Source organism: Anolis sagrei, chromosome 4, assembly GCF_037176765.1.
Source record: "Anolis sagrei isolate rAnoSag1 chromosome 4, rAnoSag1.mat, whole genome shotgun sequence".
NCBI classification, from domain to species: Eukaryota; Metazoa; Chordata; class Lepidosauria; order Squamata; family Dactyloidae; genus Anolis; species Anolis sagrei.
Genome location: NC_090024.1, coordinates 194770832 through 194797132, shown reverse-complemented (window position 1 = coordinate 194797132; position 26301 = coordinate 194770832). Strand labels below are relative to the sequence as shown.

The following is a 26301-nucleotide window of genomic DNA, read 5'->3' as shown; positions in this document are numbered from 1 at the left end:
TGTATATACATATAATGTTGATAATAATATTATAATGTAATACAACATAATATTAATTATATATTATATATTAAACATAATACAAAGTGTGAATATAATATAGAATTTAACATAATATGCAGAGTAAAATACAATATATTGGATATAATATATTATAATATAATGTAATACAACATAATATTAATTATATATTATATATTAAGTATAATACAAGTTGTGAATATAATATAGAATTTAACATAATATGCAAATATACAATATATTGAATATAATATAATATATTGTATATACATATAATTTTAAATGTTAATGAAATAATGCATATGCAGATTATATAGAGAGAGAGTTTTTAAAATTCAACAAACTAATCCTACCACAAAAAGGATCCCCTCCATGTCATTTAAAATCATTATGAGAGAGAGAGGGGATTGGTGGAGAGGAGGTAGAGAGAAAGAGAGAAAGAGAAGGGGGGGGGGGGAGAGATTTACCATTTCAGCCAGAAAGGCAGCATGACCAAAGGAATGATCCTAGATTTCAGGGGTGTTTTAAGCATGCGGAGAGGGGTGGGGGCATATTTCTGGATGACTCCCCCTTTTTTAAAACTGAGAATGCCCATTGGCTGGTGCCCTAAACACAACCCTTTTGAGGTGTAGTAATATTTCAGTTAACTGCTCCATGTCCTTGCGAGCCCCCCCCCCCCCTCTTACAAGCAGAAGACACATGGTAAAGTATCTTTTTTAAACCTAGGATGCTTTTATTTCAATAAAAGAGATAATGGTTCTAAGGGAAAGCTCTGTTTCTACATACCTTTTAAGTACAACACTTTTATTTTGAGATTTAAAAATCAGTAATCCATTTGTAATTCGGCCCACACATATATAATATATTTAGTATTATAATATAATTAATAATATTCTGTATTGTAATGTAATATAATCTAGTATCCCTATCCATGAGTTATATTTTTATTTAATTTGTCTGTATTTTATTTTATATCTCTCCAAATTACAAATCCCGGGACCCCATAGCCTTGAGCCATGGTGGTTCAAGGGACACCTAACTACATTCATTCTATATCTCAAACTACACAACCCATAGCATTGAGCCATGGAGGTTCATTGGGCACCTAACTGCATTCATTCTATATCTCATCAAATTACACACCCCATGGCATTGAGTCAAACTATATAGCATTGAGTCAATGTCAAAATGCTTTTTTCTTACCGCATCTGACATTATGTCACCTAATGCAACACACGGGTACAGAACAAACCCATTTTATTGAGAAAACACACATAGCAGCCCTATTCTGCAGGATTAGTTTTTGTTGGGAATCAAGAGCTGTTAGGCTCAAAAATAACCCTCTCTGGGGTGATTCCACCAAAAATGTAGCAAAGTGCAGGATGCACAGTAAATAAGCAGCAGAAACTTACATGTAGTGAGCAAGGATTGACTTCCATTCAGCAGGATGGAACAGGATTGCAGATCCACAACTCATAGGATCAAATAATATGTTTATTAAAGATAAAAGAAATCCATTCTAGATAGGAAAGGTTCTTGGAGCTTCACTGAGCTTCACTGAGCTATCATCTAAGGTAAAAGAAAAAATAATAAAAGTAACTATGTGTACTACATCTTTGCCTAGACAATGGCAAGATGCTTCCTCACTCTAGAGAAGACAAAGGGAAGCGGCCTGAAAATGGAGACAGGCCACATGGCCCAGCCCTGGGCAATAAAAAGACCTTTAAAAGAGGAAGTTTCCCTATAGGATTACATTCCTAGGTATTCAAATGGGGAGGAGATAGTACCATGCAAACACCAGTGAGACAATTCCCCCTTTTAACCCCTTCTTAACCAATATAGCTAAAGGAATTGGGAAGGAATCCCTAAGTCTATCTAGGTTATCTACTCATTGAGAGCTGGAGACTTGCGCAGTCAGGGATGAAACCCAACAGTTTTAAACACAGGACATGATGGAAAGTTCCCTGGTTTTATGGCTGCTTTCCCCAAATCTAGTTATACACTACTTTTGCATTGATCTGTACATCAGAGAATAATGGGAGTTGTTGTCTAACACATCTGAAGAGTGCCAGGTTTGGGGGAGCCTGGTTAAGAGAAAATACCAGTGGGTTTTTCGTGAATGTGTGTTACCCATCTTTGTTCCTACTACTTCTGCTTATCTTTGTGTGTTTGCAATGAACAGCATATCTCTTCTTGCAGTGAGAGATAGTGGTAGAAAGCTTTGAAAAGGAAATTCAGGGTCTCCTCCCTTGTATGACTTCGGCTTACTTAGGCCAGAGCTGCACTAAAGGGGAAGGGTTCGAAGTTCCCCAAATATGCCAGCCTTTGGAAGTCAAAGATCAAATTCTCTGTTTTCTCCATATTATGGATGCTCATAAGGAAAAGGGAGGGAAGGACACCCCCCCCCCCCCACACACACACATATATATACAAAAATAAACCTAGGGCTCTTAATATTTTATTCTCATACACCAGCTATAAAAATGATTCTGGGATGTGAACCCATTACTTTGCCAGTTTGAGTTGAAGCACTTGTTCAAGTAAGACACAAGTAAGTAAGGTTTCTAGCACTTCCAAAACAAACCTTAGGAAATGACTAGCTGTACACAAGCAAGCTAAGATGTGCTTTACAATCCTCACACCGATAAATGAACATCTGAGAAAAAAACTAATTGGGACGCAAGGTAAAGAACCTTAATTCTCTGCATTGCCGACTGGTCTGTCCTGTCCCCTGAAGATTTATTAAACTTTGAATGTCCACATGTACCACAGACTAAGAAATTTTTATACAGTGGTGGAAGTAATCAGTTGAGTTTCTTGGTGAATTCCTCCAGGCAAAAGGGTATAGGTAGCACACAGCAGGGCACATTTGGGCTTATTTTCCTTGTTGCAAACTGGAAAATATTTTAAGTCTTGCTTGGTTCTTTAAAAAAAGGCTTTCTCATACTGCTAAGACAGCAGCTTCCAGTACTGTGCTTCTCAAATTTCATGGCCTAGCCCCTCTTTCCTATTCCTGAGGGCCAAGGGGAGGAATCTTCGGATGACAGTACTGCATCCATTATTAAAACCGTTGCCTATTGGTCACAGAGCATCCACGTGAGGCACCTCAGAGGAAGCATGTGGCCCCTGGCTGCTCATTTCCTCAAGCATAGGAGTTGATGTAGGCAGGGCCTTTCGGCCCATAGGCATCTCAAAGAATGCTTTGGTGAAACATGTCTGGGCTTGTCCCATCACATGGTAAGTTCCAGCAGTAGGAGTGGGCATGACTCTTTGCCCGGTACATTCAGTTTGACAACTAGCAGGATCCAGACACTTCTAGCCAAAAAGAACACTAAACAGCCAAACCAAACTGACCATGCAAAAAAATTGCTCTACTTAATTTTACTCAGATCTGACTTATGTTATATATCCATTTCCCATAATAATATTCACAAATCTTTGAAAGACCAAGATATCCCTAGGTTTTACTGGTTTGTATCTTCAGCAATATATATTCCAACCCCTCCAAGACAAGGGACGCCAAGGATTGAAGTAACGACAGACTGCTGCCTTAATTTCCAAAACATGGAAACTTTTTAAAAAGTTCTATAAAGACATTTAGCATATGTGGCATAAGAAATGCCAGAAGAACAAGATGGGACACTTGGGCATAGGGCTTCAGTCAGAGGGATACATCAGACAGGGAGGAGTTTAATACCTAAACTCACACAGGGGTATTTATCCCTAAAAACGCCGCCTATTGGGCCCCACTATCACATGGTCACCTTATGAGCCTAAACCATTCCCTATTGGTTACTATGCAACACGTGATGGCATCTTAGAACTACCACACGGGCCCCTGGCTGCTCATTTCCTCATGCCATTCGTTGGGATTAGGTCTATCCATGCTATGTTCCACACAAAGGGGTTAGGGTTAGGGTGGGGGTGGGGTGGGCAGTGGGGGTGGGGTTTCAGCCCGTGGGAGGGGCTCACAGGCATCCATTTCCTGTTTAGGAGAGGCGGGACTTCCGGGCATTGAGTGGGAGGGGTGTGGGAGGGGCCTTCCCCCAAAGTGGGCGTGGTACCTGTCAAATTTGAGTTTGACGAGAGGTGCCACCTTTTACTACTGTACTATTAATCCACCATAGTAACTCTTAAAATGTGTCATCAGTCTTTACCCTTCCTGTATAATGGCTGACAAGGCTTTACTGCCAGGCAAAAGTAATGTCTTGCCTATTGGGCAAAACTCCAATCTTAGTTTTAGGAAATGTTGGTATCTCTGTGTGTGTTTTTAATTCTTGCAATTAGTCTTTGCATCCTGCAGTGTGACCTTGACCATGCAATTCCATTTCCTGTGATCAATGTTTGTATAAGAAACATCCCTATTACTTTCTATAATCCATATAAATGTGTAGATTTTTGTGGGTCTACTCACATACACCGCTGTTGCCTTGATCCTTGGCCCCATGGCACACAGTTGAACCTGAAATGTAAACAGACACAGGATTGCACTGGAGGTAAAACAGGGGTCTTGAGTGGTTGGGTTTTGTGTGCAATGTACTTATAAAAAGCTACTCTCAATTTTGCTAGTAAATCTGTGAGAACTAAAGCTTCAACTTGTAAAATTGGGTTGCTATAGATGGGAAGCTCTTTCATGTCATGCATTGAATAGCACTACATTTCTACTTGGGAAGACATATCTTGAACTCTCAGCCAGAGAAAGATAGTGCTTCACCAAAACCCAGTATTCCACAGAAAGTAGCTAATAGGATTGCTATATCCAATTCTGTAAAACTAGACATTTAATTTAAATATCCATGTAAATTATTCTAATGATAAAAATTATTGTGATTTGTATTCTAAATGTGCATTTTTAAACTCTACTATTTTGGATCTTCATAGGATTTTTGCAGATACAGCTGTTTTGAGAGCGAACCAGTATAGAGTTAATGGTTAAAGTGCTAGATCAATTCTCTGCTTGATTGTGACATTTACCAGGGCCTCCCTACATTTCAGCGAACCTACCATAAGAGGTTGCTGTGAAGATTTAAAGAGAAACTTTTAGAAATGTACATTTATAGCAAATTACAAACAAAACAACACAAACTTATTGTCATGTAGATACTTCTAGTGTTATTCTCATAAGATCAGTAATATTTGCCATCAATGTTTCACTGATTGCAAAAAAGCTACATATTCACAGGGCAAGATGAAGAGGTAAGTAAGGATGAATGGCAGCAACTGAGGGAAGAAAAGTGTGGTCTGGTTTCCTTCAGAATGTTTAATTAATATTGTATAATAACTAGGAAACAGTGTATGGTTACTTTTTCACTAATTTCATATTTCATCAATATACACACACCACACACACACACATCTGGTATGGCAGAAAAGACTGATTTCCTTTTAACTATGAATTTTATTCTGTGTCCAAATCAAGATTATCCCCTTTGGGCAGCTACACAGACATGGTTTCTATTGTTCATAGTAGTGCTAGAAGGCTTCTTCTGTAATGCGTTTCAGCTCAGTGGTTACTCTCTTCTGGATATTGTCCAAAGTATCAAAATAATAACTTATTGTTATGCCAGTGGTTTTTAAGTTGGGGGAATAAAAAGAAATCACTATGGGCTGAGAGCTGGCAAATAGGGGGTTGGGGAACCACAGGAATGCTTTTTTCTGCCAAAAATTTATTGATGGAGAGGAGACTGCTGTGTGACATAGGGCCTTGTTGTGGTGCGGCACCCAAGTGCGTGCAATGCCTGATCACACACATGCAACCCTCTTCCTGAGTTCTTCAAGGACATCCCAATGAAAAGTTTGACTGACACATTCCTTGTGGATGATCCCTTGCCTGTCAAAATAACAAATGAGCATCATTTTAATTTTCAATTTTCTCCTTCTTGCTTTTTTGGGGACAGGGAGAATTTGCAGTGTGCCATTCTGGACTTTAGCGCTTGGGCTCTGGATAGTACTCAAAAATCCATTATTCATCACCTGTGATCATGTGACTGAAGAATTCTGGCTCCCTCTCAGGAAGTTCAGAAGATCAACACACACATCGCTCCAATTGGCCTTCAGCTCAGCCATGAGGGTTTATTTTTGGAATTATCTTCTTTCTGTTGTCTGTTTTGTAATGCAGCTCACAAATAGAACTTCACATCAGATGCTCTCAACAACTGCGTAGCAACTGTAGCAAGTTCAAACTTGTAATGCATTTAAGGTAGGGGTTAACCTAACTGCCATGTGAAGTGGAGAGTTGCAGTGTTGTCAGTTTGTGCACAATGTTGCCAATTTCATTACTTTTCTGCTGTACCTCTGTTATTGAGAAATTGCACACCCTTCCTAAAAGATGGACTCAACACAGGCTACATGACATCTTATTTTTATTTTATACAACTTTGCAATTCTGAGAAAGCAGCTTTTCTCTGTGCTACCTTTTGTCCTACTTTCATTGACCCTCCCATGGAAGGCTGACTGATTGCACACCCCAGAGACATTAGCATTTCCCCCTGTGAATGAGTGGCTCACTCACAGAGAACCACTCATTCACTGCCCTGGAGACTAGGAGCAATGGGTTCAAATGACAAAAAAAGGAAATTCCACCTGAAAATTAGGAAGAACTTCCTGACTATAAGAACTGTTCAACAGTGGAACTTACAGCCTTAGAGTGTGATGGAAGCTCCTTCTTTGGAGGCTTTTAAACAGAGACTGAATGGCAATCTATCAGGGGTACTTGGATTGTGCTTTTCCTACATGGCAGAGGTTGGACTAGATGGTCCATGCATCTTCCAGTGTACTCTCTTGAGATTCATCCATAAACTCTGTACAATTTCATTCATAATTCTTGCATGGCCATATGTTCATTGATACAAGTACAACTGTATGTGCTGGAGTTGTTTAGGGAAAGATGTGCTTATACAGTCCAGTGCATAAGTCCCAGAACTTGTTAATGATTAGGGGTGAATAAAACCATCCAGGTGTGTGGCAACTTTGGCAGCCATGCTTGATAAAGTGAAATTATACTACTACAATTGTGTCATATGAAAGGGGCCTTAATTCCAGGAAGGTAGTCATGTTAGTTATTGCAGCAACTATCATGCAAGAAATAGCCTTGCAGTATCTTGAAGATACTGAAGATATTTGGCATAAACTTTCAAGGCCATCAGCCCACATTATCAGTCCGTGAAATCTGCTTAAGTAGCCTGCAGTCCACAAAAGCTTTTGCCAAATAAAATTGCTAGTCTTTAAAGAGCCACCAAACAGTTATCCTTTATTCTTTAGTGCTGAATGGTTAATATACACAAATAACTTCCAAATACATACTTAAGCAACTGGATGAGTGTTCTAGATTTTTATCACTGCGGAATGGACACCTAACAATCTTCATTAACTTAATTAGTAAATATTTGATTTTCCTACTACCCAGAGAAGGCAGAAGAGAAATATCAGTCACCCTTCAATTTTTGAGAACTCTTGTCCCAGTTCTTCTTTTTGTAGAAAAATGCTTGAGTCGAGGGTACATTTCCTGTTTAGAAGACAAGGCGCGTCCAGACGCCTGCTGTGATGGTGTCAAGGACCCTGCTGTTCAAGTGCTGTGGGATTCTTAAAATAGCTTATGATGTGCATGTTTTCAAAGGTCTTATAGTGAAGAACAATTTTAATCATTTGTCATTGACAGATTTCCTAGTATTTACTAAAAACAGATAGGATGGGAGAGAGAATCCAGAGTGAGTGCAAACCAGGATATTGAATTTTCTCTGTCTTGTGGATAAATGTCATTCATGGAGACATTGCAATACACAACTGTATGGTGTGGTACTGATTAGTTGGAGCCCTAATTGTTGCTATAGCACAATGACTCCATTTTAATGTACTATGGTCATGTAATGACATTGGCCATTGTTATTCAGCACTTTAGTTCGTGTTCGAAGAAACCCAATGACCCACAGGTATAACTGTGTTTTAGAATTTTTAATTTTTTAAATTTTATCAATTGTTTTTTTCTGTTATTTGTATTCAGTCAAATTGTGTATTGTTTGGATGATATGTAATTCTATTTTATGTGTGGCACCTTGAGTGCTTTGTTAGCTGCTCCGAGTCCCTTCGGGAAGATGGTGGCGGGGTACAAAAAAGTATTATTATTATTATTATTATTATTATTATTATTATTATTATTATTATTTTACTGACACAAAAACACAGTATGTCACAGCAAACAAGATATATATGCAAAATCACAAGTCGAACACTTTCCAAGCGTCTAGGACTGTGTGATGTATTTTCGAATGATGCATACAGATCCAAGTAAGGTGGTCTTTTGCATTTGACAGATCACAATTTTGTCAATGTTTATTGTTTCCAATTGCCAGCTGAGATATTTTGGCACGGCACCCAGTGTGCCGATAACCCCTGGGACCACCTGTACTGGTTTATGCCAGAGCCTTTGCAGTTCGATTTTGAGGTCCTGATAATGGCTGAATTTTTCCTGTTATTTTTCCTCAGTGAGACTGTCACTTGGTATGACGACATCAATAATCCAATTCTTTTCCACAATCATGATGTCTGGTGTATTGTTTTCCAAAACCTTGTCTGTCTGGATTCAAAAGACCCACAGTATTTTTGCGTGTTCATTTTCCATTACCTTTGCAGGTTTATGATCCCACCAGTTCTTTACTACTGGCAGGTGGTACTTGTGACATAAGTTCCAATGAATCATTTGGACTACAGAGTTGTGCCTCTGTTTGTAGTCTGTCTGTGTGATTTTCTTGCAGCAGCCGAGGATATGATCAATGATTTCATCAGCTTCCTTGCACAGTCTGCATTTTGATTCATCAGATGATTTTTCAATCCTAATCTTAATTGCATTTGTTCTGATGACTTGCTCCTGGGCTGCAAGAATCAGGCCTTCTGTCTCCTTCAGTGTTCCATTCGTGAGCCATAACCAGGTCTTCTCCTTATTAATTTTTCTTTCATCTTCTATTCTTTTCTTTTACTCTAGGGATGTTTGCGTGTATGCATATATGGGTGTATGGCAGAGTGTGTGGGGGTGAGTGGGTGTATGCATGGGTATATACATTTTTCTTTTCTTCTCTCTTTTTTCTTTCTCTTCTTTCCTTCTCTCTTCTCTCCTCTCAGCCTTCCTTTCTTCTTTCTACTTTCCTGTTATGATATGTGTGTATGTATATTTTTCTATTTGGAAAACTCAATAAAGATTATTTTTTAAAAATTCTTTCAATTTTGTCAAGAAACTGCCCATGCAATGAATTGTTGTGCCAGCTGTCAGCTCTGGTTTGTAGTGCAATTTTCTTGTACTGATTCTTTGTCTGCTGTGCTTTGAGAAGTTTCTGATTACTGACTTCAGTTAAAGCAGGTTCTTGGCTTTCTTTTACATATTCTGCCAGGGTGTGTTTTTCTTCTTCAACTGCTTGTTTTACTTGTAGAAGTCCTCTGCCACCAGTCAACATTACTGCGAGGATGTAGTAAATTATGAATGGTCATGAGTTTTCTTGTATTATTATTATTATTATTATTATTATTATTATTATTATTATTATTATTATCTGCCACTGCAACATCCTATAAAATACTGGGATTTAGAATTTAAGGAGATGTATTTAGAGTTCTCAAGAAGACAGCTTTAATAGCCCACCAAACCACAAAGGTGCTGAAAATGTCTTCAATGGGGACATATAGAGGCATAGCCAGATAATTTGCTGCCACCCCCAATTCTCCACCAGTTACTAAATGGGTGAATTATGACTGCTCAGCATGTGACAGGCGGGGATCATTTTATAAAGAGGTGTTGAACTCCTAACTCCACAATTTAAAAAAGGAGGGCATACATTAGTATTACCCTGGAGATTGCCCCTAACAGGAGACCAGCAATAATCTTTCCACACAGAACATGAATCTGGTAATTGATTTTCTAGTATAAAACTAGCCATTACCAAAGACACTAAGGATGCCTCTACACCAGTGGCTCTCAACCTGTGGGTCCCCAGGTGTGTTGGCCTACAACTCCCAGAAATCCCAGCCGGTTTGCCAGCTGTTAGGATTTCTGGGAGTTGAAGGCCAAAACATCTGGGGACCCACAGTTTGAGAACTATTGCTCTACATGGTAGAATCAATACAGTTTGGCCTCACTTTAACTGTCATGGAGTCATGGGTGTGGTAACTTTACAAGGTTTTTAGTATTCTCTGTCAAGGAGTGCTGATGCCGCACCAAATTACAGCTCCCTGAATTCTATGGTATGGAGCCATGATCATTCAAATTGCATTCATTCAATGTGGTAGAGGCAGTCTAAGGCTTAGGGTGAAATCATATGATTAGATTTATTTTTCTGCAGCCTGATATCTTGAAAGATATTTGGGCTAAATCAGACAAAGCATTGGGGCCATCTATTTATCTAAACAAAAAAAATGTAATGTTAGTTTGTGGGATTGACTGAACTCAAAAACCACTGGACGAATTGACACCAAATTTTGACACAAGACACCTAACAACCCAATGTACGTCCTTCACTAAAAAAAAAATGATTTTGTCATTTGGGAGTTGTAGTTGCTGGGATTTATAGTTCACCTACAATCAAAGAACATTCTGAACCCCACCAACGATGGAACTGAACCAAACTTGGCACACAGCTCTCCCATGACCAACAGAAAATAGTGGAAGGGTTTGGTGGGCAGTGTCCTTTGGTTTTGGAGTTGTAGTTAACCTACATCCAAAGATCACTGTGGACTCAAGCAATGATGGATCTGGACCAAACTCTACATGAATACTCAATATGCCCAAATGTGAACACTGGTGGAGTTTGGGGAAAATAGAATCTTGACATTTGGGAGTTGTATTTGCTGGGATTTATAGTTCACCTACAATCACAGAGCATTCTGAACCCCACCAACGATAGAATTGGGCCAAACCTCCCACACAGAACCCTTATGTGGGCCACAGCAACACATGGCAGGGGATGGCTAGTCTATATAAATAAAAATGTAATGTTTGTTTGTGGGATTAACATAACCCAGAAACCACTGGACGACTTGAGACCAAATTTGGACACCATACACCTAACAGGCCAACAAGTGACCATCTCTCATAAAACACAGAAAAAAACAGCAGAAGAAACAAAAATTACATTACAATGCATGAGCAAAACCACACATATATACGCAAACACACATATATACACATATACACAATATATATACACACACATATACACACAGAAAACACAGACTGGGCCACAGCAACGCGTGGCAGGGAACGGCTAGTATTATTTAAAAACAAAAATGCTCCCAATTCAGTTTAGGACCACAGTACCAGGAAATAGATTTTTTTTTGCCCCAATTTGCCATGCTGTTTTTCTTATATAAACAGTCTTCCTGTCTCCTGAAACTGCTACTTGCCCCAGATATACATAGCACTTTCTGCTGCCTATCAGGAACTAACAGGGCTTTAGGACAGCTGCTCTCTCTCTTGCTGTTTTGCTTTACTGCCATAGCTCAAAGGGAGAAGAGTTGTGTGCTGATAACTTGGCTAGCTACAAATTGTGTGGGTATGTCCATTTTAGATAAAAGGAAAATCTGTGAAGTCATCTAATCAGGGAGGAACGGCCAATGTGACAGTTACCCTTCTTCTCCCTTGACTTCTTAGTGCAAGTTAAAATAACTGTATTCTTTCCAACCACAGATGTATACATAGCATAATCATGACACTGTATCTATATCAAATGCTAAAAACAATAATGTATCTTATACTAAAAAGTCAATACACAGACATCACTATATTTGACCCCTCCCCCCCCCCCAAGTATATTGTCCCTCAATGCAGAAAACTCTGTTCAGACTTGAGTGTGGCAGTCAGTAGCCATGATCCAGAGCATAATTGTACAGAATAATCAAATTTACTATTCTGTCAAGTTGGGCTCAGTTGGATTTTCATGTAACAATAAACAGGGTTGTGGCAAGAACCTTTGGTTATGCTTCTTGCTGGTTTCTGGGAGTTTAGTACAAAAATATATTTTTTCTAAGTTGGCTGTGAGTGTTGGGTTTGATTCAAATGGATAAAAATCATTAAGAGTCAGATGATTGTGATGATTTGGAAAGTGTGACTTCATTGTACTGTTTTGGTGTTAGATTACAACAAGGGTAAAGAACCTTTGAGGGACAGGGTCATCAAGTTACTTTCCTTGGACATACAACAACTTCATTATGGGGATTTTGGGCAAGATTTATTCTGAAGAGGTTTGCTATTGCCTTCCTCTTAGGCCGAGGGTGTGTGACATGTGCATGGTTATCCAGCAGGAAGGTTTTTTTTTTTTTTTTTTTTGCAGAGAGGGGATTTGAACCCTGGTTTCCCTGAGCCCCAGGGTGCATCTACAATGTAGGATGAAATTTGACTTTCACTGCCATGGTTCAGTGTTTTAACCTTCACTGCCAGAGAGGGCTGGTGCTTCACCAAACTACAAAATCCGGGGAGTGGGGTGAGCTCCCATTTGTCAGCTCCAGCTTCTCATGTGGGGACATAAGAGAAGCCTCTCACAGAATGGTAAAACATTTGGGCATCCCCTGGGCAACATCCTTGAGGGCACCCAATTCTCTCACACCAGAAGTAATTTGCAGTTTCTCAAGTCATTCCTGACTTAGAAAAAAAGTTTCTAGGATTCTGGAGCATTGAACCATGACAGTTAAAGCGATGCCCAGCTGCATTAATTCGATGGTGAGGATGTACCCCTAGACCAACATTCAAACCATGACACCTTGTTGGATGTCAGGCGACAACCAAGTCCTAAGTTGTGGCTATTTTTGTGCATGTGTATTTATTTCAGCAAAACCTTGGGCTCCTCTAAATGGTTTTGCTCCATGGCTTCTGATTTAGCCCCAGTTGGGTTGGCACTCATCGATTGGATTGGATCTCAGAGAATGCAATGGCTATTTTCAGTAGAAAGTAGAACAGAGTTTGGCAGAGCGAATGTACAGCCTATGGACTGCCTCTTGGCTCTTATTTTAGCTGATTTAGTAAAAATTTAAAAGCAAGATGATTAATCATAAACAGAGACCCTTTGGGTTTTAGTTTCAGCATGTTCTGATTCCCACTTTGTTGCTGACCTCTTCACCCTTGTGAGGATGACCTCGTGTTAGTCACAGTAGCAGGTGAAAACATTTGGCTTTGGCTAATTGAAAAATACACACTCGATCTGGAACTCAGATCACAGTGGAAGCCACTTACGAACATTTATCCAGCTACCTTTCTTGGACACTAAATAAATGATGTTTCCTGGCTTGAAATCTCTCCATACAGGTTCCGAACTCTTATTATTTTTACAAATATAAATAGAATCCAGCTCTGTTCACTTGTAGAGTGAGAACTGGAAACCATGTGGGGTTCATACAGGAAACAGCACCAGATTTTTATTTTACTTTTTTGCAAACTTCATTTGCCTCAGAGAACCATGCCAATGGATTTGTTCCTATTGGTTCGTGTGACTGCAAGTGCAGATGTTTCACATGCTTTTCTCCATGCAGTGTGGGTCTGCAAGCTGTTTGGACTGAACAGCTGTCCAGTGTGGAAAACAAGGTGGCATTTGTACTCTTGCTCCAAAATCAAGTGAAAAGTGTGAAGGATGAGATGCTAGGGAAGGGAAGAAGGCAATAATTTGTGGCATTCTGAATGGTACCTCACAAAGCAGGCACATTCGGCTTATGTCTTGGTCTAGCAGTAAGCTAAAATAATGGTCCTAGTTCCATTGACTTGTATATCTGTAAATGCTTGTCTAATTGGAGAACAGATGTTCCCACACTCTCCATATGTGCTTCTGTTTATGAGGATTTGCACAAACATCTACTTGGTCACACAGATGTTCAGGGAAAGTTCACATTTGTGTATGGATAAAGGATTGAAACAAACGCACACTATGAGAAGATGTATACAGACAAAAGTGTAAAATTAATTTGCATGCAAATGTACATGGAGCTGAAACAAAGAGTCAATTTATCATTTGCAACTGGCATATTGATGGCAGAAAACATGGACTCCAGTCTGTGGGGTCTCCATACAGTAGCTGCTTGGCTCACTAAAAGCTTGTCAAAATTATACTGAGACCTCTAAATTATGAAAACAGAAAGATAACTGACATAAAATTCAATTGGTCTCTATAGTCAAGATTAATTTCTTGAATACAAACATTATAAGCTCAGTGGTTACCAGGTTCAATGAAAAATTACTTTCTTTGTTCCTCTTCTTTCTTCTCCAGCTCAGTTTTATAAGCTGCCTCCCCATCAGTCATTCAATAGTCAAGAGCTAAGGGGTTAATGCCATCTTAAACAGAATAATAACTGAAAGCCAACTAGCCATATTAGTATTTTAATGAATCAGATGCGGAACTCTAAAAGAAGAAATTGCTACTTAAAAAGACAAGGTAGGTCCTCTAAAAGCTGCTGAACAGGTCACTCCCTTGAAGATCTTTGGTGCATATGGTGGTCATGTCTCTGAAGCAAAGTGTTATTTTCTGGTATGTTAAGTAAGTAATGCAGAATGGTTTGTTTTTCTTCCTGGAGTCCCCTCTTTAAATGTATTTTGTTGCTTTGGACTCCCAAGACTGAACTCAAGATATAAAGCCCTAGTAAAGGTAAAGGTTTCCCCTTGACATTAAGTCTAGTCAAGTCTGACTCTGTGGGATGGTCTCATCTCCATTTCTAAGCCGAAGAGCTGGCATTGTCCATAGACACCTCCAAGGTCATGTGGCCAGCATGACTGTATGGAGCGCTGTTACCTTCCCGCTGCAGTGGTACCTATTGATCTACTCACATTTACATGTTTTTAACTGCTAGGTTGGCAGGAGCTGAGGCTAATGACAGGAGCTCACTCCATTCCATGGATTTGAACCACTGACCTTCCAGTTAGCAAGTTCTGCAGCTTAGCAGTTTAATCCGCTGTGCCACCGCAGCTCCATAAAGCCCTGAAATGCATCAAATATTTATTTGAAATTGATCATCAAATTTGGGGTCTTCAAATTTGAAGAAAAGGGAAAAATAAATAAATGTACATACTCCTGTTATAATATTTTTACTGGAATAAATACATAATAATTCCAAAACATTCAAACAAGGCCTTACTAATTTTCATTAATTAATAAGAAGGCTGATGCTGCATTTCACATAAGCTCCTAAATTCAAGCTCTAAATGGAGTATGGAATTTCTTAAAGATAAATAGCATTAATGGGTGGTCCCGTCACTCCCAAAATATTATATATTTGAAACAACATTATGACTCAGCTTATTGTTTAGATTGTAGTTGATGAATAACAGTGATACTATGCTAGCCGTAGGCTGCATAAGAAGGACTGAAACTACTTCTGAGGTCACTGCTTTCACTTCCAGTGTCTGAAAATCCAAAAGCAATGGATTTTAGTAATCATAAGTTCCACTGTGTGATAAAATTTGAAATATATTCTGTTCTTGATTTGAAAGTGTTATACTTGTTTAATTGTGAAGTACTTAATTGGAAAGTGGTCGTTACACTCCAGAAACTTTGTTTTCGTGGCTGCAACAAACTATGTTGAATTGGTTGAGACTCGGTAAAATTGAAAAACTAGAGCAAACTGTGCTGCAAGATGTCCCCAAAAACAAGGTTTTTCCATGTTTTTTTAAATGATAGAACCAATTAGGAAATGACATGTATAACCCAGGAACAAGCATTGTGTTACATAGTGTTATCATTCAACATAGTTTGTGACTGGAGCTGATTTTTCCCCTGAATAAAGTTATATATACTTTAGAAATTTTAGAAATGTTTGAAATAAACCTGTTTTGTGTTCAATGGTTAAATCACTTAGTTTGTTTTTATTTAAACTTTAGGTGGAGTGGAGAGCCTGTTCCCTGCCCACTGATGGCATTAATGTAAGTCATTTCTACAAAAAAAAATCAACATTAATATTGCCTTCACTGCCTACCCCACCCTAAGAAAGACTGAAATCCTTCATATACAGCTGTGAGAAATATCTATAGGCTATACACTTGCATCAGAACATGCTGCACACGTACATGGAAATGAATTCCATGGAAAAAGAGTGACACCCCAGCCAGCATATATCACTATGCATTCATCAGGGTTCCTAGGAAGCAGTAAAGCCTGTCACTTGAGGTGTTTCTAGGGGAGTGCCATGCAAATGCTCTGCCCTCCTTTACAGAATTCTGCACAAGATCAGACAATGACTCCTTCTCTGTCTTTAATTATAGTCCACCTTTTGCCTAAAATTGGGACTCAAGATAGCTTACACATGACAGTGAGTACAATATAGGTTTTAATTCCTCAAATGTCAAAATTAAAAGAGAATCAAATTAACAAAATCAATTTTAATGTGGAGAAATGTAAAATGCTACACTTATGCTAAAAAGAAAAGAAATGCACAGATGTAGGATGGGTTGAAAATAGTACGTGTAAAAGGGATTTAGGAATCTTAATGGAGCAAAAGCTGAACATGAGTCAACAGTGTTATATGGCAGATAAAAAGGCCAATGCAATTCTAGGCTCTATCAATAGGAATCTAGTGTCTAGATCAAGGGAAGTCATAGTTCCACTGTATTCCGCTTTGATCAGACTTCACCGGGAATACTGTGTCCTAGCACTATAAAGCTCAGCTTAGAGAATTGGTTATGTTTAGCTTAGAAAAAAGAGGAGCCATGATAGTCATGTTTAAGTATTTTAAAAAATGACACACTGTGGAGGGAGCAATTCTTGTGTTCTGCTGATCTAGAGATTAGGATAAATTGCAGGAAAAGAAATTCCATCTAAACATTATGAAGAACTTCCTGACATAAGAGCTGTTCAATAGTGGAAGAAGCATCTTTGGAGCATGGCGGAGTTTCCTTCTCTGGAGATTTTTAAGCAGATGACATCTGTCGAGAGTGCTTTGATTTTGTGTTCCTGCATGGCAGAATATGGTTTAACTGGATAGCCTTTGTGTTTTCTTCCAATTCTATGATTTTAGTTACAATATTAAAACAACTTAAATCATATACCTAAAATGCTAAAAAGCTAATTTAAAACAATTGAAGCAGTAGAGCATCCTCTTAAAAGCCCTTCTCCCAAAAACCTTCTGTTCTAAACGTTTGTTGGAATAATAATAAAAAAAGCCAGATCTGCTTGGTAAGGAAGTTCTTGAAGCAGCCACCGAGAAGCCCTTGTCTTGGCTCTCCACCAAGTGGAGAAGTCCTGAGAGAAGGACTGAGAGAAGGACTTCTCCACAGGCGCTGAGGACTCAAGCAACATCATGTGTAGAAATATGATCTATGGGAGGACACAAGCCATGAAGAGTTTTATAGAGCACAACCACTTTGTATTGTGCCTTGGATCGGACTGGTGGCCATTGGGACTGTTAAGAAAGAAGTTTTGTGGTTTCTGTAATCAGTCCCAGATAAGAGTCTGGTGGCAGCTCTTTGTACTAACTGAAGTTTCCGAACACTCTTCAAAGGGAGCCCCGTGTAGAGTGCATGACAGTAATCCAAACAAGATGTCACGAGGATGTGTGTCATATTAAGGCACATTTGTAGCCCACCTGTTTTTTCTTATCAATCGCTATTGATAACACAAGTATGCCGGTATTGCTAGGGACCCCAGAACTGTTATTCAGGGGGTAGAGTCAACATTGGAAGGCAGAGTGTTGCAGGCACTTGCAGGCAGAGGGCAAAATACTTTCCCCATCCATTAGCATATAAACATTGGATAACACAATCTAATGAAGGGACACCAAAATGAACGTCTGGAAAATGTTTGTGCAGTGTTTCAGCAGACATTTATAATTTTGTAGTAAAAGTAGCCCTATAGTTACACATAACCACAAACATAAACCTAGCTTACATGTACTGTATCAATATACCTATAGGGCAATAACACTATGCTAATTTACTTTTTGAACCTTCTTATGTGCAAGCGTTCTGGTCAGAGCTGTCATTGTTACTCAATTATGTTTCAAATCACATAATTTTGTCTGCATGTTCTACAAGCATGTGCTGTTGTTTTTGTTCCTGCTTTTTGGAAAATTGTAGCTGTTTTTGTCAAAGTTTCTGGTATTTTAGCAACAATGTTGCGCCATGGTCTGTGAGGGTAACACCATAATTTACTGCACTTGAAGGGTTTCAACAACTCTAGTGATGACACTGTCTCCTTGTGTTCGGTGTAGCACACTCTCACATAAGTGTGCTTAGGATTCCAGAAGCCATCGAGGTGTTTTATTCAATCACCTGAAAGTGATGCCAGCTCAAGGTAATCCGCCAAAGGAAGCTGAGATACCATAACATTGCAAAACTGACATTTTTATACAGTGCAGCCCTTTGAAATTCCCACTCCCACTCAGCTGGACGTGGCTTTGCTGTGATTGGCTAGGAACTGCTGATGTCACAGAACAACTGAGGGAGGATTCCCTGCAGAGGTGGGACTGCAGCTCTCATCTGCCAATAGGAGAGCGTTCCCCGTTCCTAATGCAGATTCCTGTTCTCCAGTGGTGGACGAGGGGCAGGAGAGTTCAGGAGACAAAGCAAAGGTGATGAGTCTTCAGTGGATTACCAGGTCCCAGCTGAAAGAGGAAATGTCATTGTTGGAGAATGGGGCATGGCCTCCTGGCATACTGGTAGTCATGCCAGGTGATGAATAGCATTTTAATGTCCAGGTGACTGAAACAAAAAATGGGTGGCCCCGCAAATGGATCCTGTTATCCTCTACACAGTCATGGATCTATGAGGTCAGTATAGATGGAGTGGCCCAAAGGTGATGGGTGATCAAGGCCTTCTTATGTAGATGATGCCCAAGAAGGCAGCTGGATGGTCTTCCCAAGTCAGGAGATGTGGGTGAAAGGTCACCACAAAGACTTGGTCAGTGGCATGCTTTTCCAAAAAGGATTTAATATAGAGATATGAAATATAATATAGTATGTTTATTTAGAGTTGGAAACAATATAACTAATAAGAAAGGGGAAGATCATTATCAGAAAGTCTCCCGGGCATTGGTAGCTGTTGCTAGGCTTCTCCCTGTATCCGTAAGCCAATTGATTGAACTTCAGACAACCTACTACTTGAGGAACTCTCCACTGCTAACACACATTTTGGTTCATCAAATGATAGACCTGTTTCTGGGTATATTTGACCTGCTGATTTCAAACATGGCACCTGTTTCCCCCATCGGTTCTAGCTTTTGAGTTACAGAACATATGCCATCTACCAGTCGCCATCTACTCACCTATAGGAAAGCATGATAACCATATCTAAGAAACTAGCGTTGCTGCAGTCTATCCAATGCAATTTTCTGAATCTGAGCTTCAAATAACCCCAGGAACAGGTCTAAAAACCAGGGTGTTTTGTTTTTTTGGGTGGTCTGTATAATTATTCACATTCCTATTCAAGTACATAGTGTTGCTAGGTGAGTGGATGTTTGTCACCCTTCTTAGCCTATTAAGGTGAGTGGGTTTCAAGCCCTCCCCGCCCTTCTTTCTGGGATCCATGGATAACGTGATAAGGACCCCCTTCCTTGCCAGAGCAATGCTGACAGACTGGAAGTTCCTGCTGAATTATAACACAGCAGAACATCTTTACAGTGCCATACAATCCACTGCACATCCCTGTTGTGCTGTTTTGCATCATCCTTAGAGTTCCCTGGAGAAAAGACGGAGTGTAAGTAGAATTTATAGAACCAGTGTGATGCCATACTTTGAGTGAAGGGTAATGTTTTAGAGCAGGCATGGGCAAACTTGGTCCCTCCAGGTGTTTTGGACTTCCAACTCCCACAATTCCTAACAGCCTCAGGCCCCTTCTCCCCCCCCCCTCATGTCTTCACATGGGGAGCTGGAGCTGACAGAGGGAGTTCAACTTGCTCTTCCCAGATTCGAACTACTGATCGCCAGCAGAAGGGTTTAACCCATTGTGCCACTGGGAAGGGGGGGCCTCCTGGCTTCAATACAGATGATGAATATATTATCGATGTTGATTGTGATCACTGAATTTCCTGCTAGAACCTGAAAAGTTGATGGTTTCTATTTCTGTGTTAACCTTTGGTTGCAGTAAAAAGTGTGGAAGAAAGGAAGAAAGAAAGAAAGAAAGAAAGAGGGAAGGAAAGATAGAAAGAAGGCAAGAAGGAAGGAAAAAAGAAAGGAAAGGAAGGAGGGAGGGAAGGAAGGAAAGAGGGAATGAAAGAAGGCAGGAAGGAAAGGAAGGAAAGAGGGAAGGAAAGAAAGAAGGAAAGAAAGAAGGCAGGAAGGAAGGAAAAAGGAAGGAGAGGAAGGAAGGAAGGAAGGAAAGAGGGAAGGAAAGAAAGAAGGAAAGAAGGAAGGAAAGATAGAAAGAAGGCAGGAAGGAAAGAAGGGAGGCAGGCAAGCAGGAAGGAAGGAAGGAAGGACGGAAGGAAAGAGGGAAGGAAAGAAGGCAGAAAAGCTAGAAAGAAGGCAGGAAGGAAAGAAGGAAGAAAAGAGGCAAGAAAAGAAGGAAGAAGGAAGGAAAGATAGAAAAAAGGCAGGAAGGAAGGAAAAAGGAAGGGAAGGAAGGAGGGAAGGAAAGAAGGCAGGAAGGAAAGAAACAAGGAAAGATAGAAAGAAGGCAGGAAGGAAAGAAGGAAAGAAAGAGGGAAGGAAAGAAGAAAGGAAGAAAGGAAATAAAAAATGAAAGAAATAAGGCAGGAAGGAAGGAAAGAAAGAAGGAAAGATAGAAAGAAGGCAGGAAGGAAAGAAAGAAGGAAGGAAAGAGGGAAGAATAGCAGGAAGGAAAGAAGGCAGGAAGGAAAGAAAGAAGGAAAGAAGGGAGAGAGAGAGAGAGAGAGAGAGAGAGAGAGTTGGGAGTTTGGAAACCCCTCCTGCCGGAGCCCAGGAGGCAGCAACGTGTCCCATCCCGCCCAGTTCCCGGGGTGAAAAAAAAGAAATTAGGAAAGGGGGGGGGGGGGGAGAGAGAGAGAGAGAGAGAGGATCAGGTCACTCCTCCCAACGCCACCTCGGCGCATGCGCCTCCGAGCCCAGGCGAATTCGCTTTTTTAAAAGGCGGCAGAGGCGAGAGAGAGCCCGGCTGGACTCCGAAAAGGAGAGGACGAAGAAGAGGAGGAGGAGGAGGAGGAGAGGCAGTCCTGCGGCGGCGCTCCCGGCTCAGGTAGAGTGCACCGTCTGGCGTAAAGCCCCTTCGAGGCGGGGGAGTGAGCATCCCTCCCTTGCTTTCCAAGCCTCTGTTGGTAGATCCTGGGGTTTTGGAGGAGTTTCCCCCAAAGTTGGTCTGCAGGGCAGAGCGGGGGCTGCTCCTCCCCCTCCCCAGGAAGGCTCTTCCCAGGTGCTTCTTCTTCTCTGCCTCTGGATCCCGGGCGCCTCCTTCGAGCATCCTCGGAGCCCTCCCTCCCTCCCTCTCTCTCTCCCTTTGGAAAAGTTCCCTCTCCTCTCTGCCGGTCCTTCGGGTTCTTTTCTGGAGCGCTCTCCGGGAAAGAGGAGTGAGGAATCGAGGTGTGAGTCCCCTCCCTGTTGATGTTGGTGGCCGCGTCGCCTCAGCTCTCAGGTCTTGACCCGGAGGCCAGCTCCCTTCCCTGGGACAAAGCCCAGTTTTCTGTCTCCAGTATTTTTTTGTTTATCTCGAGAGTCCTATATGCCAAGTGAGGAGGTCCAGGTCCATCGTTGGTGGGGCTCAGAATGCTCTTTGATTGCAGTCGAACTATAAATTCCAGTACCTACAACTCCCAAATGTCAAGGCCAATTCCCTCTCAAATTTGGGCATATCGGGTATGCATGCTAAATTTAGTCCAGATCCATCCTTGTTTGGGTTCACAGTGCTCTCTGGATGTAGGTGAACTACAACTCCTATAAATCAAGGTCAATTCTCCCCAAAGACCTCCAGTATTTTTTTGTTGCTCATGAGGGTTCTGTGTGCCAAATGTGGTCCAGGACCATTGTCGGTGGGTGTCACAGAGCTCTGTCTTGATGCAGGGTGAACTACAACTTCCATCATGTTGAGTTAGTCCCCCAACCCCCTCCAGTATGTTCAGTTGCTGACCCATTCCATTCTGTTTACTGCACCCTGCAGAAAAGTATAGGAAAGGGTTATGGGAGAGGCAATGGGTGGGGTCATGCCAATTCCACACCAATGGAGAGAGTCAGGAACACTGAGATGTCTGTGGTGAAGAAAACACATAAAATCTAGGATGATATTGTCCCCATATGAAAGCCTTCACTTGTTTGGTGGGCAGTCTTGTGTTTGTGGAGAACATTGGCAGGGGTTGTACATGTTCACGATGCTAAAGTGGGCCAAAGCTAGTGTCGTCTTGAGGAAAGTGAGTAGGCCGAAGCCTGTTAGAGTCAGTGAGCCAAAGCTAGTGTCATCCTGAGGAGAGTGAGTGGGGTGCACCTACACTCTAGAATCAATACAGTGTGACACCACTTGAACTGCCATGGCTCAGTGTTATGGAATCCTGGGAGTTGTAGTTTTGCAAGGTCTTCTTTGCCACTGAGTACTAGTGCCTTGCCAAACTACAACACCCAGAATTCCATAGCATTGAGCCATGGCTGTTAAAGTCATGTCAAACTGCATTAACCACATAGTGTTGATGTGCCCAAGTTCTCAAAGGAATGGATGACTGGAACTACTTGACCAAATTTGAGAAAGTTGTGTTTTTGGGGATTGCAAATCCCAAAGCACAGAGGGAAACTGGGAGCTATAGCCTCCCCCCAAATCTTTTCAAAGGCTTCCTTGTATCTCTCTGTCTCCTGGTCTTGCCTTTCTTCCCAGTGCTTTGCTGGCTTTCCTAGGTCCATGACCTGCTGTTGGCTCTGTTAATCTAAACAAGGAGTTGGACTTCTGAGTTAATTATCTCAAGCTCCGATAGGGCCGTTGAAACGAGTCCATTTGCTAAATATGAAGAATGCCGATTTGAATTTGACACAGCCCAGTTGGTTGGTTGTCCTGTAAAATACAAACAAAATGCTTTTAAGTAGCTTGCGTGTGTCAAGGGAGAGAGACCACAGATCCTTCGCTGAGTACTTTCTTTGGCGGATTATCCCTTTTATCCCACTGTACAATATGGTGTGGCTCTTAAGCATTTCTGGGAGCCAACTGACCACCCACCCACTGAAAAGAAGAAGGGCTCTTGGGTGTTGTACAGTATTTAATGAGCTTTTTTTTGGGGGGGGGGGGAGCATCTATCTATATGGGCTCTATCAGAGGCACTGGTCCAAGTCATAATGCAAGCCTGGAAATGCTTAGAACCAGGTGACACTGAAAAGAACAATCTGTTTTGCCATATAAACATACCAAGACATTAAGATCTCATGAGGCCATTTCTGAGTGAGGTAGGTACGTTACTTCAGCTAGGGCAGTGGCTTCCAACCCTTTTTTTTTTTTTTACCAGGGACCACGTAACCTGCGACCACTCTCCAATATTAGCACCAAAAGGGTTACGATTCAGTTTTTGGTCAACTTTCAATTTAGTTTGGTTATTTGGGGTGCTGATTCAGAAAATTGCATTGGATAGACCACATCAGGTCTAGTTTCTGATACAGAACATCGCCATTTGCTCACCACAAAAAAAAAACCCAAACATATTTAATAAGCCTCAGCACTATATGAGGGTTTTGCAAGACCAGTTGCTCTCATTGCAATGGTCTAATAACAGCCATGGACCACAGGTTGGGAACCACTGGGCTAGGGAGAAGGTATATTTGGATGCTCTGTAACAGAGCAATATTAGTAGACGGGCTTACCTGGTGCCATTTTTGTGGTCTTGGGGTGCCAAGGGCCCTCACTCTTTTTATATAACTTAGTTTTAGCCTGAGCTAACAGTTTAAAGGAGCCCCCAATGGCACAGTGGGCTAAAGTGATGAGTTGCTGAACTTGTTGATTGAAAGGTCGCAGGTTCGAAACTGGGGAGTGGCATGGGCTCCTGCTGTTAGCCCTAGTTTCTGCCAACCTAGCAGTTTGAAAATGTGCAAATGTGTTTAGATCAACACATTTGCCGACAGGAAGACCGACAGGAAGGTAACGGTGCTCCATGCAGTCATGCTTGATACATGGCCTTGGAGGTGTCAGTGGACAACACCAGCTCTTTGGCTTAGAAATGGAGATGAGCACCAATCCCCACAGTCGGACACGACTGGACTCAATGTCAGGGGAAAACCTTTACCATTACCTAATAGTTTAAAATTATAGGGTTTTAGCAAATTGTTAATAGTTTAAATAGTTAAAGCAATGGTATTCCCCGTAGTAATATACGGATGTTAGAGCTGGACCACAGGGAAGGTTGAGCGAAGGAAGATAGATGCTTTTGAACTGTGGTGTTGGAGGAAAGTTCTGAGAGTGCCTTGGACTGCGAGAAGATCCAACCAGTCCATACTTCAGGAAATAAAGCCCGACTTCTCATTGGAGGGAAGGATACTAGAGACAAAGATGAAGTGTTTTGGCCACATAATGAGAAGACAGGAAAGCTTAGAGAAGACAATTATGCTGGGGAAAATGAAAGAAAGCAAGAAGAGGGGCCGACCAAGGGCAAGATGGATGGATGGCATCCTTGAAGTGACTTGCTTGACCTTGAAGGAGCTGGGGGTGGCCACGGCCGACAGGGAGCTCTGGTGTGGGCTGGTCCATGAGGTCACAAAGAGTCGGAAGTGACTGAACAAATAAACAAGAGCAAATTGTTGTTAACGGTGTAGCTATACAAATGCGGAACTCTTCTTCACAATTACTTGGATTGATTCGGTTAGAAAGTGAAATGGCATTGGATCTGGCCTCCTGAAGCTGACTGAATCACAGGGTTGGAATTTTTTTGTTGTTCAGGGCAGGGAAGGTGTCAGTGATTGCCTTTGCTAGGATTTGGGGCATTGGCAGCTGCCCAAAAATGCCAGGTGCTGATGCCAGCCATCCGTATAAACGAAATAACATCACTTACTATTTCAAGCTGTGTTGCATGACAGATTTTCTCTTTATATCTGGGGTAGCTTCCATTCTGGCAGCTATTGGAACTGACCGTACCATGCACAGGACACCTCTATGAATATTTGAGACGAAAAGTGAATGGATATACTGAAACAGGTTGACTGAAGAGCCCCTGTCACAAAGTCAGGTTTCTGTGTGCTTTCTGCTATGTAGAAGGAAGAACACCAGAATGTAGTGCCTGGCATTCCAAGAGCTATAGTGCTGGCTTTGGCCTATAAAGCCCTAAACAGCCCCGGCCCAGTTTACCTATCCGAACGCATCTCTCTTTACGAACCACCACAAAGACTAAGATCTTCTGGAGAGGCCCTGCTCTCGGTCCTGCCACCGTCACAGGCGTGTTTGGCGGGGATGAGAGACAGGGCCTTCTCAGTGATTGCCTTCCTGCTATGGAACTCCCTTCCTGGCAATATTAAATCACCCCCCTGCCTCCTGTCCTTTGGAAGGATGGTGAAGACCTGGCTGTGGGACCAAGCCTTTGGGGCAGTACAATGAGCCAATAATAGAATGGTGTCCTGAGATAGTTTTTAAGCAGCTGATTTTAAAGTGGATATAAGTGATTTTAATGTTTGTATATATTTATGGTTTTATGTCCCGGCATTGAATGTTTGCCGTACACATGTTGTGCTCTACCCTGAGGTTCCTGCGGGGTGAGAAGGGCAGAACAAAAATGTTTGAAATAAATAAAATAAATATAGTTAGGAAGTAACGTTTTCAAGCTCTGAAACTTTGAGAAATTTAGATGATTGAATTGGTCCTTGTGTGGCTTTGATAAATGTTTAGCAATGTTTCTCTTTCTAATAGTGTGAATATTTTTTAACATTTCATCCAAAGCAAAGGGGAACTCCGATTGCTCAACTTTTCCTACTGTTGAGATCTTTTCCTGATAGCTAATTGAATGTTATCTTCTTCATTGCTTATTGCCGCCATAAGCAATGAGGAAACAGAATTTGTTTTCTAACGTTTTTGATACAGCATGGCTCTAGAGAACAAACAATAATTCCGTTGCCTCCTTGTAAATGCATTAACTAATAGCTTGCAAGCAGTATACGTTTTGTTTCATGTACTCTTTTGCTAACCCTGCCGGTTGAATAGGCCTGTGCTAAATCAAGTTTGCACACTCCTGTATCAAAAAGTAATCCAATAAGCTATCAGCTTGTTTTTTTCTTCTTTTACTCTCTTTTGGAAGCCCGAATAATGGACTCTCTAAGTAGCACTAAGCCCTTATGACAGGGAAGGATATAACCCCAGTGTTTTAGTTGGGATTATCTGAGATACGGAGCACCTGCTAACGCAAGCATGAAGAGTAGTTTAGTGCAATGATAATGGAAAGTACAAATATTTGAGTAATGAGTAGCTTAAACGCT

At 41.1% G+C, this 26301-nt stretch overlaps 2 protein-coding genes across 2 annotated transcripts in view; both read left to right on the top strand.

Moving 5' to 3' along the window:
* The window catches only part of LOC132773622 (Krueppel-like factor 15), a 302098-nt gene that overhangs the window by 183721 nt on the left and 92076 nt on the right, over positions 1 to 26301 (top strand). The window lies entirely within an intron of this gene.
* SLC45A3 (solute carrier family 45 member 3) overlaps positions 20976 to 26301 on the top strand; it is a 65434-nt gene continuing 60108 nt past the window's right edge. Inside the window, exon 1 of the mRNA XM_060772900.2 lies at positions 20976 to 21121. The gene's annotated coding sequence lies outside the window, so the exon portion shown is untranslated. The remainder of the gene's footprint in view (positions 21122 to 26301) is intronic.